The 11,572-nt window shown below is 34.1% G+C and overlaps 1 pseudogene; it reads left to right on the forward strand.

The window, feature by feature from the left end:
• The first annotated feature begins 9,422 nt into the window (after positions 1-9,422).
• Positions 9,423-11,298, forward strand: LOC120182465 (annotated as a pseudogene).
• Positions 11,299-11,572: the final 274 nt, after the last annotated feature.

Consider the following 11,572-nt stretch of genomic DNA (forward strand, 5'->3'; position numbering starts at 1 on the left):
ATCAGAAAATGCATGCAAGCTAAAGCTAGAGTCTCTAGGATACCAAAGTCCTAAACTATGAGTGTCCTTAAGGTATCTAAAGATTCTCTTAACAGCTAGTAAATGTGATTCCTTAGGGCATGATTGAAATCTAGCACATAAGCAAACACTAAACATAATGTTCGATCTACTTGCAGTTAGATAAAGTAAAGATATTGACCTATATAATTTAACATCTACACATTTACCTCCTTCATCTAAGTCAAGCTTTGTTGAAGAGCTCATTGGAGTGTCATGAGGCATGCCATTTTCCAGTTCAAATTTCTTGAGCATATCTTTGACGTACTTAGCTTGATTGATGAAGATGCCATCTTTTCTTTGCTTGATTTGGAGTCCCAAGAAAAATGAGAGCTCCCCCATCATGCTCATTTCGAATTCGCTTTGCATTAGCTTAGAAAATTCTTGGCAAAGAACATCATTAGTAGAACCAAATATTATATCATCAACATAAATTTGAACTACTAATAAATCTTTACCTTTATGCTTTAAAAACAATGTAGTGTCAACCTTCCCTTTTGAAAAAACCTTTTTCAATTAAAAAGTTTGACAATCTTTCATACCAAGCTCTAGGAGCTTGTTTTAAACCATAAAGTGCTTTTGTCAATTTAAGAACATGATCCAGAAATTTTGAATCTTCAAAACCTGGAGGTTGTTCCACATACACTTCTTCTTTTATAAAACCATTTAAAAATGCACTCTTAACATCCATTTGATATAATTTAAATTCATGAAAACATGCAAATGTTAATAACATTCTAATTGCTTTCATCCTAGCTACGGGAGCATATGTTTCATCATAGTCTATGCCCTCTTATTGAGTATACCCTTGAGCAACAAGTCTAGCCTTGTTTCTCATTATATTACCACTCTCATCAAGCTTATTCCTAAATACCCATATAATACCTACAATAGATTTATTACTAGGCCTTTCAACTAATGTCCATACTTTACTTCTCTCAAATTGATTTAACTCTTATTGCATAGTCATAATCCAATGATCATCATTTAATGCTTCTTTAATATTCTTAGGCTCTATGCATGAAATAAATGCAACATAATTACAAATATTTCTAAGAGAAGATCGAGTTGTTACCCCTTTTGGATGGATCACCTATAATCTCACAATCCTTGACATAGTTTTATTCTCTTGGATAAGATACTTCCCTTTCTTCAATGGTTAGATTCTCGAGAGGATCATGAGTTTTCTCATCTTTCGTTTCTTCCTTTGATGATGATTCTCCAACGTCATGTCTAACGTCATTTGTATTTATAATACCTACATCATCATTAACACAAGAATCCTTCCTCGGAAGGAGATTATCATCGAAAACATGTATAGACTCTTCTACAACTAAAGCTCTTTTATTAAATACTCGATAAGCTTTAGAATTTAAGGAATAACCCAGAAAAATTCTTTCATCACTTTTAGCATCAAATTTGCCAAGGTTTTCTTTACCGTTGTTTAAAACAAAACATTTACATCCAAAAGGATGAAAATAACTAATGTTAGACTTTTTATTTTTGAAAATTTCATATTGAGTTTTCTTTAAAATTGGCCTAATCATTACTCGATTTACAACATAACAAGCGATATTTGTGGCTTCCGCCCAAAAATATTTTGGCAAATTATTTTCACAAAGCATAGTTCTAGCCATTTCTTCTAAAGTTCGATTTTTCCTCTCAACAACTCCATTTTGTTGAGGGGTTCTAGGTGCTGAAAAATTATGGCTAATACCATTAGAATTACAAAACTCATTAAATCCAACATTTTCAAATTCAGTGCCATGATCACTTCTAACACTAGTGATAGAGTAACCTTTTTCGTTTTGGATTACTTTTGAAAATGTGATGAATTTTTCTAATACTTCATCTTTAGTACTTAAGAATAGAACCCAAGTATATCTAGAATAGTCATCTACTAAGACAATGCATATTGTTTTCCACCCAAGCTAGTATCCTAGTTGGCCCAAAAAGATCTATATGGACCAATTGTAATACTCTACTAGTTGATACATCATTAATGGATTTAAAAGAAACTCGCTTTTGTTTTCCTTTAGCACAAGCATCACAGATTTTATCATTATCAAATTTTAGTTTAGGCAGCCCTCGAACCAATTCTCCTTGAACTAACCGTTGCATAACACTCATGCTAGCATGTCATAGTCTCCTATGTCATAACCAACTATCATGCTCATCCTTAGCAACTAGGCACAAATTAGTCATATCAATAGAATCTAAATGCACCATGTATATGTTTCCTATTCTATGACCAACAAGCATAATCCGATTAGATGCAATGTCAATGACTTTACAACCATTAATTTCAAACATGACATTGAATCCCTTATCGCATAATTGACTAATACTCAATAGATTATGCTTTAATCCATTCACATATAACATATTTTTAATTTGTATGGAAGATGTATTACCTATAGTACCAATACCTTCAATGTGACCTTTTGAATTATCACCAAAAGTCACTTCTCCTCCATTTTTGGCGTTAAGCTCTATGAACCGGCTTTTGTCTCCGGTCATGTGTCTCGAGCATCCACTATCAAGGTACCATGAATTTGGATTTGTTTTCCGTGCCTTGTAGCAATGCTCATTTTCCTACAAACATAGATTAATTTCTAATTTTGGTACCCAAATTCTTTTGGGTCCATATTCATTAGTTTCTAAAATCCTTATCCCCTTTGGTATCCATTTATGAAGGAAATCCTTATCTTTAGTAGTAATGAATTCTTTAGGAACCCATATACTCCTAATAATTTTACCATTCAAGGTTCGTTGAGGACTTCTATGATTGTAGCTTCTAAAACTTTTCTTAACAAAGTTGGATTTTGAATTCTCACCTTTTTCAAAACTTTTTGTTCCAACCTTATTAAAATAAGTTTTAAGATCATCAATCTTCTTTTGATGATCATCATGAACTTTTGAAAGTAAGTTATGCAAATCAGTATTTTTCTTTTCAAAATCATTAATTTTGATTTGCAATTCTTTGATCTTACTTTCAAGCTCATTGTTGGTCTTGGATATAAGACTATTTTTCGTTTTTCAATTTTGAAATATCATTTTTGTATTTTGAAAATAGAGTCTTATAATCCTAAGCCAACCCATTATAATCCTCTAATAACTCATCATAAGATAATTCATCCAAGTCGAATGAGTTAGAGGTTACCTTAGAATCTTCCCCGATAGCCATCAAGCACAAGTTTGCAACTTCTTGTTCCTCTTCATCGGAACCTTCTTCATCGCTCCATGTAGCTACATGAGCCTTGTGCTTCTTTTTGGATTGACCATTTTTCTTCAATTGTGGGCAATCATATTTGACATGCCCCGGCTTTTTGCATTCATAGCAAATGATCGGGTCTTTCTCCTTCGATTCAGTTTTGAAGCCTTCATGATGTTTTAATTTTCTTCCTCGGTTGGGCATCATCAACTTTCTGAATCGTTTGGCAAATAATGCCATTTCCTCTTCATCATCATCTTCATTCGAATTACTCTCATCTTTTGTGGATTTGAGAGCAACTCCAATGTTTTTCTTCTTCTCCTTCTCCTTTGGTGTCTCGTCAATTTTATCGAGGTCTACTTCATCTTCAAGCATTATTTCATGAGTGAGAAGGGAATCGATTAGTTCTTCAAGAGTTAAGGATGTTAGGTCCTTAGACTCAATGATTGTCGTCTTCTTTGATTGCCACGATTTTGGAAGGGAGTAGACTAACTTCCTCACAAGCTTTTTCATTTGAAATGATCTCTCCATATGATTTGAGACCATTAACAATCGTTGAAAATCTATCCGTCATAGCTTTGATATCTTCATTTGGTTTCATCCTGAAATTTTCATAGCTATGCGTTAGAATACTAATTTTAGATTTCTTTACCTCATCGGTACCTTCATGAGTGACTTGAAGTTTGTCCCATATTTCTTTGGCGGTTGTACAAGATGAAACTCTTTCATATTCATCTGGTCCAAGAGCACAAAAATATGAAATGGATGGCTTTGGAGTTGAGCTGGAATATTCTTGTCTCTCCTTCACTCCACAATCTTGGATGAGTGAGAGGCTTGATGTATCATTCTTCTACGGCATTCCATGCTCCCATGTCACTTGCTTGAATGAAGTACATCATCCTATTTTTCCAATAGGCATAGTTAGCCCCATTGAAGAAAAGAGGCTTGTTGACGAGCATCGAATCGAGACCGGAGTCGAAGTTTGAAGTAGAGGCCATTGATGACTTTGATTATCGATGTAACTCTTCCCGAAATGACTCAAGAGGCGATTAAACCTTCAAATGAGTTAGGCTCTGATGCCAATTGTTGAGTTAATCGATTGACAGAATCGGCCAAGAGGGGGTGAATTGGCAATTAAAATTTTGTGGAAGCTTTTGCAGAAAATTGAAAGTAATTGCACAGCGATTTAGAGTGGTTCGACTTTCTCAATCAAGTCTACGTCCACTACCTTAGCTATCCACACTAAGGATTTTCCAACAAATTCACTAATTTGTTCTTTCTTTTGAGGCCAAAGAGATAACCTTACAACCCCTCAATAATATACCCCAATTCTTGAGAACACTCTTTCCCAAAGAGAAGATTACAAATTTGTAAACTTATAAGGAAATCCTCACAGGTAGATTGTTGCACAATTCTAGAACAAAGAAAAGAACACTCAAGAATGAATACAATTGAGTACAAGTAGTGTTCTTGAAAGCAAAATGAATAATGAATAAAAAATAGGCTTGAAATGCACAAACTTGAGGTTTGATGCTTTCTCTTTGATTCTCTCTTGATTCTAGTTTCTTGATGTTTCTTGTTGTTGATCAATGGCTTCTAAGTTTGTTTAAATACACCTTGAATCACTTCTGAATGTTGGGGATCATTAATGAAGTTATTGGAGCCGTTTAAGTGTGAAAATAATTAATATTTTTGCTTGGAGCGTGGGGGGAATCGGTACCCCCTCATGGGGAATCGGTTCCCTAAATGTAAAATTCAAATATTCGACCGTTGAACAGTGGGGGGAATCGTACCCCCTGGGGGGAATCGGTTCCCTCCGAGCACACTGTTATTTCTTGGAGCAAAACCATTCAGGGGGAATCGGTTCCCTCTGGACAAACTGTAATTTTTGGCTTTGAAACGGTTCGAAATACTTTATAAAATTGTTTTGAAATTATTTTAAGATTAAAACTTAATTTTACATTTTAGTAAAGATTTAAAATGAACTTTGAAATACTTTGAGTAATATTTTGATATTCGATTTAATATATCGAATATGCTTAGAAAAGTCATTTTCAAAATTAAAATTCTTTTAATTTAATTTGTTATATCGAAACATCAAAATGTTTTCAACAGGCTCTAACTCGAATAAAAAAAATCTAAGTACTAATAGTGTAATTTAGCCTTAATTAATTAATTCGGGTTAACATATAAATTATAAAAATTATAAGGGACTAAATATGGTATTTACCCTAAAATATATATGAATAAACAAACAAGGATTAAATTAAAATAAAATAAACTTCGAAGACAAAATTAAAAATGCCCAAAAATTTAATTTGGTGACTAAAATAGAAATTTTCAAAACAGAGGGACTTCGCATATTGTTTGCCCATTACCAAATTACATGGAGATCCCTCACCAAAACTACGTCGTTTTGGTGAGGGTATAAATACCCTTTATTAGGCCTAAAAGGCCTTCATTCTTCTCATTTTCTTCTTTTCTTTCTCTTACTAACTCTATCTTCTATCTAAAGCATGAAATAGACTCATAATGTTATAGGTGAAAAACATGAAGAACTATTAAAAAATTTTGAAACATAAATTGCATTACTTCTGTATCCATACTTACTCTAAAAGTATGAATACTGTTTCGAAAATAAGCTATATCCAACTATTGTCTTGAAAAAATATTCATACCTATATTGTATATATATTAATACTTATATTTAAAACTTAACCGGTTAACATAAAATAGATGCTACCTATTATGTTAAACTACCTACTGATTTATTTGAAGGTTACTAATATTGTAAACGGTAAAATAAAATAGGCGCTACCTATTACGTTAAAATACATACCAATTTGTTTAAAGGTTACTAATAATGTAAACAATAAAAGAAAATAGGCGCTACCTATTACGTTAAATAGGCACTACTTATTACGTTAAATAAGCGTTTCTTATTGCGTTAAACTAGCTACCGGTTTATTTAAAGGTTAATAATAATATAAACGGTAAAATATATACAATTTAACCGTTTGAAATATTTTTTTTAAAATTCGAAAGTATATATATTTACTCTAAAAGTATGGAAACTTTAAAGGTTGCAGATTGTTTTCAACCTGGAAACTTTAGTAGGTAGACTAATATGAGCGAACTACTTCCATGCGAATAATTTTTGAACTCGAGATTAGGAGCCACCATATCATATATTTGACGGAGTATTTGAAGTGCAAAAGGCTCATTGGAGATGAGGATGAGATGGAAGGTAGGAACAGGTACCTCTATCTCAATCTGGAACGTTTTGCATCTGTTTGTGACAATTCAGTAACAAAAGTGACAGATTTAATCGATAACAATCTGAAGACGTAGAGGATCGAGTTAGTTAATGGCATGTTTACAGAAAATGAGGCGAAGTTGATTCTTAGGATTCCTATCTCTAGTTTTGATCAAGAAAGTTGTCTTGTTTGGAGTTGGGAGAAAATTGGAGTGTATAGCGTTAGAAGCTGTTAACGAATGTTTACTTGATATGAACATCATCTCTCATCTATATAAAGTAGTGTTCAAACACATATGGGCTTGTACTTGTCAAAGAAAAGTTAAGTTACAAGTCCGGAGATTTGTTAAGAATTTTATTACGACGAAGCACAACCTACACACTAGGCGTATTATTGATGACACGATATGTTCGTCATGCGATAATCCAAGGGAAATAGGTCTGCATATCGCTCACGGCTGCCATCTAGCTCAACTACTATGGCCAAGATTGAATTTTCAGTAGCCGAATCACTTACTAGAAGCTAATCTGACTAAATGGTTAGGGAGGTTATTTAGCAACTGTGCTACTACATGACACTGAGAGATATTATGCATTATCTGGGCATTATGGTTCGCCCGGAATAAAGCATACCATGAGGGCAAACAAGTTCGAGTGGAAGAATTAATTACCCTGTTAAATCTCATGCCAAGACTTCCTAATTGCTAATGCAGGTTCAAATGGCTCTCTCTGGTTTCCTCTCGTTCGTTGGAAGCTCCATCTCCTCGTGGTGAAGGTGAACTTTGATGCCAATTTCTCGCAAAATAAAATTTGGGCTTAGTCAGGAGTACTAATTCGAAACAACGATGAATTTATTATGGGTGCTTGTCGTCGAGTGGGAGAAAGGATTACCTCAGCTTTCATGACGAAGGTTATGGCTGGGTTGCATGCAGTCCAATTTATTGTTGAGTTGGGATTCCAAGCGGTGGTTTTTGAAGGTGATTCGAGAACAATGGTTAAGAAGTTATCCTTACAATTAGGGCTGACAATCACCTATGGATGATGGCCCACCCAACCCAATTAAATGGACAAAAACCCGATGAAATATGAGTTTGATCATTTTGAAGTGGGTGGTAGATGGAGCGGATGATGGATTCGAGTAAAATTTTTTCAACCCCTATTATTCGATCCGTTACCCGCCCCATCCATCCATTAATATAATATTGATTACCTTAAAAGACTTTCTTTTAACTAAATTCTAAAAATATTTTTTTTTTCATTTTCTCATTTTAGCATATTACACTCACACTTTCTCCTACAATTTCAACTAGGAAATGAACTAAAGAGGTATGCAAATTTTATTTTGATTTTTTGATTTTGATTTGGATTTCAACATTTTTTTTCTTTCTCACACTTTGTTACGTAATTCTCTATATGTCATAGTATTGGAAATTTAAATCTTTAATAATAGTTGACTTAATGTATTAAATATTAAATATTTTTAATAAGATGTTACGTGGATGTTCGTTTGATTCGACTGACCGGTTCTGAGTGTGGAATTGCAGGCAGCGGAGGACAGAAGATTTCTAGACCCGCCGTAGATCTTCAATTCGGAGTCATCTACTAACACAAGATCCATTTCCTATTCGTTTTTCTTCTCTGTTAAGGGTTTACACCTGTTTTGTTTTTGGATTCATTTTGTTTGGTTCTGTAAAAGCTGGCTGTTATTTTTTAAAAAAATTAAATCAAATTTTTAGAAATATTCTTGAAATAATTTATCTTAAATTTTAGGCCCAAATTAGGTTTAAGCCCTTGATAGAAACTATCTTAAACGGCGTAGCTTTGTGAGCTGTTTATTCCCAGTGAAGAAGAAGGTAGTAGAAAATGACGTCAATAATTAATACTAAGTTACAAAATAAGTGAGTGCGTTAAGCATGTTAGGTGCGGCAGCGGCTGTTTTATCTTTATCATCGTCCAGAATCTTATCCAGCTGTATCTCTACACAAGCCTTCTTATTCCTTCATCCTTTCACGCACTCTCGCTCCCTGTGCTCCTCGCTTCTCTATCCGATCAATGGCCGACTCTGCTTTCAGGAAAGTTCAGATTCAGAGGGATGACGTCAGTTGAACTTCTCCTTTCCTCTTCGTTTTAACAGTTTATGAATTAGGAGTTCCTTTTATATGATTTTGATTGTTGGGTATTACTATCTTTGCTGAAATATTAGTAATTAAGTTGTATGAGATGTTGGTTTGAAAATTTGAGACTGAAATTGATTTCCCCCCTTTCTTGACTAAAAAAATGGATGATATATATCTACGTTGACTAATCATGTTATAATTATCATGGGATTCCATTTTTTGATGATTTTGATTGTTGACTATTTGATCTTTGCTGAAATGATAGTGACTGGGTTTTGTTTTTAATGTTGTTTAATCTTTTTACTGTCACCGGTAGTTTTAGTTACTTGTTGTCGATAATATTGTTTTCATGATTGCTTTGCAGTTTTCAACAAATCCAAAGCAGAGCCAAGTTTTATTTGGTTTAGATAATCTTTGATATATTTATTTATTTATTTTAAGTGCACTGATCAGGCATTTGATGCATACGTGGTTGGCAAAGAAGATGCACCTGGAATTGTTGTTCTTCAGGAGTGGTGGGGTGTGGATTTTGAGATAAAAAATCATGCCGTGAAGATTTCTCAACTTGGTTCAGGTTTCAAAGCACTTCCAGAGTATGAATTTCATTCCCCAGTTTTTTTATTTTATATATATGTTTTTCTTCTTTTCTCTTCTCTTCTCTCAATTACCATAAACTTGACGTTTTCCGCGTTTGAATGGTAATTCATTTAAAATTTCTTGACTTGCATCAGTTTGTATCGAGGAAAGGTTGGTCTGGATGTTGCTGAAGCTCAACCTAATGGATGGTCTTGATTGGCAAGGTGCTGTAAAGGATATACGTGCTTCAGTTAACTGGCTTAAAGCTAATGGCTCAGAAGGTCTGTGCTGGTTCTTTATCGTCTTTTTTGTTAAAGCCCTATGATTACACTACACATTTTTTATGTTTACTTCATTTTATTGTCTGTTCTGCTAACTTATTTGACTGAGATAAGTTGAAACAGATATATGAATCTGATTCATATTTAGTACTTTTCTTTTGTTTGGATGGCTTAGTGGATGGAGAATCTGAGAGAATATAAAATAATGATGGGTTCATCCATTTTTCTATAAGTGATTTAGGAGAGATAAGTATTGCTGATACCTTTTTTATCTTTAAAAGAATCAAGTACAGTGGATTGATGATTTCATATTTTATGTTAGCCTATTTTCCTTACCATTTTGTTAAATCTGAAAATATAAGCTCATCACTTTTATCTCTATGTTCTAGTCTCTTATTTTTTATGTTTTATTTCCTGTCTCTTCATGATCTCCTCTAAGTTTAACTTCCAAACAAAGTTAAGATTCTCCTATGAATTTTTTAAGTGTTTTTTCCGTTAAATATGCATAATAACAGGGAGCTACCTTTTCTTAACAACTCAACCAATCTGTTTTATCAACCAAACTATAGTGGGACATTAGAATTACTGTTTCTGTTTTTAAACTAAGTTTCAGGTGAAGTTTAAAATTTGGTCAGTGTGCAATCTTGATTTCATTGCATTACACTAAGTTTCAGGTGAAGTTTAAAATTTGGTCAGTGTGCAATCTCTGATTTCATTGCATTACAACAGGCTGGAGTAACTGGGTTTTGCATGGGGGGTGCCCTCTCTATTGCAAGTTCTGTTTTAGTTCCTGAAGTCGATGCTGTTGTTGCCTTCTATGGTGTTCCTTCATCTGAACTTGCAGACCCTGCTCAGGCCAAGGCCCCTGTTCAAGCTCATTTCGGAGAACTTGATAACTTTGTTGGGTTTGCAGATGTGACGGTATGACAACTTTTTTGTTCTCAGTTTTAGATTTAATAACTTGTTGCTAATCATGTCTTGAAACTAGTTTTATGTTTCTGACTGAGTATTTGGAGTTTCTACGCTATAAATGCCCCCTTTTTTATTTCTTTTGGGAATAAAATATTTCAGCCACCTTCCAGGCCATAATAACAGTTCAGTGGCAAACTTTTTGTAGAAATGCCAGCAATGATTTGTCAAGTACTTTAAGACCCAATATGATCATGAGAAAATGACAGGGAACCTAGCACAGTGGCTTACTTCATTTAGCTTCCAAAAACCTTAGTTACATATAAACCATGGGTAATGGTTGATAGAAAAAATGAAAAAGAAATGGACTCTTATGAGCCACAGGAAATGGTTCATTCATTAATTTATCTTTGATTTTGTGATTGGTTATGAGATAATGCGAGTACCGTTGTTTATTTGCTGTACAATGATCAGAGTAATGAAACTTCATTAGGTCGGTTTATTTGCCTTTTCTATTCTTTTTACCAAGCATTTGCTGTGTAGTTTCTATGATGTGATAAGGCAACTAGTAGAAATGCAATAATACCATACAGTGATTTTATTGGTAGAATTGTTGCTGAAACTTAGCAATGGAATTCCCGAGATTTCAGGCAGCAAAAGCGTTGGAGGAAAAGCTGAAAGCATCAGGAACTCCGTATGAGGTGCATATTATCGGGCAATGCACATGCTTTCATGAACAGGTCCCCCGATGGTATAAAGCGAAGAAAAGACATGGGAATGGCTGATGAGGATGAAGCTGCGGTCCAGCTTGCATGGTCTCGTTTCGAGTCATGGATGGCTCGTTTCTTGTCATCGTAAGCGTTGTAATCTGTTCGGGTACATCATCATTGTGTGCTTCTTGTTTATAAAATAAATATAAAACTGTCGCGCTGGTATCATTAGCTTGCATGGTCTCGTTTTGAGTCATGGATTGGCTCGTTTATTTTCAATCTTAGGTGTTGTAATCTCTGTTCTGCTACTGAATATTTGCCCTGTGTTCTAAGAGGCTTGCTCCTTTAATAAAAAAGATAATGTATGAGAACGTTAGATTCTCATTTTATCATACTTGACAAATATTAGGTTTAGATTTAATTGTTTCAAAAGGTTAGATCTTACCAACGTG

This window comes from Hibiscus syriacus, unplaced genomic scaffold (genome assembly GCF_006381635.1).
Source record: "Hibiscus syriacus cultivar Baekdansim isolate YM2019G1 unplaced genomic scaffold, ASM638163v2 tig00112663_pilon, whole genome shotgun sequence".
Classification (NCBI taxonomy): Eukaryota; Viridiplantae; Streptophyta; class Magnoliopsida; order Malvales; family Malvaceae; genus Hibiscus; species Hibiscus syriacus.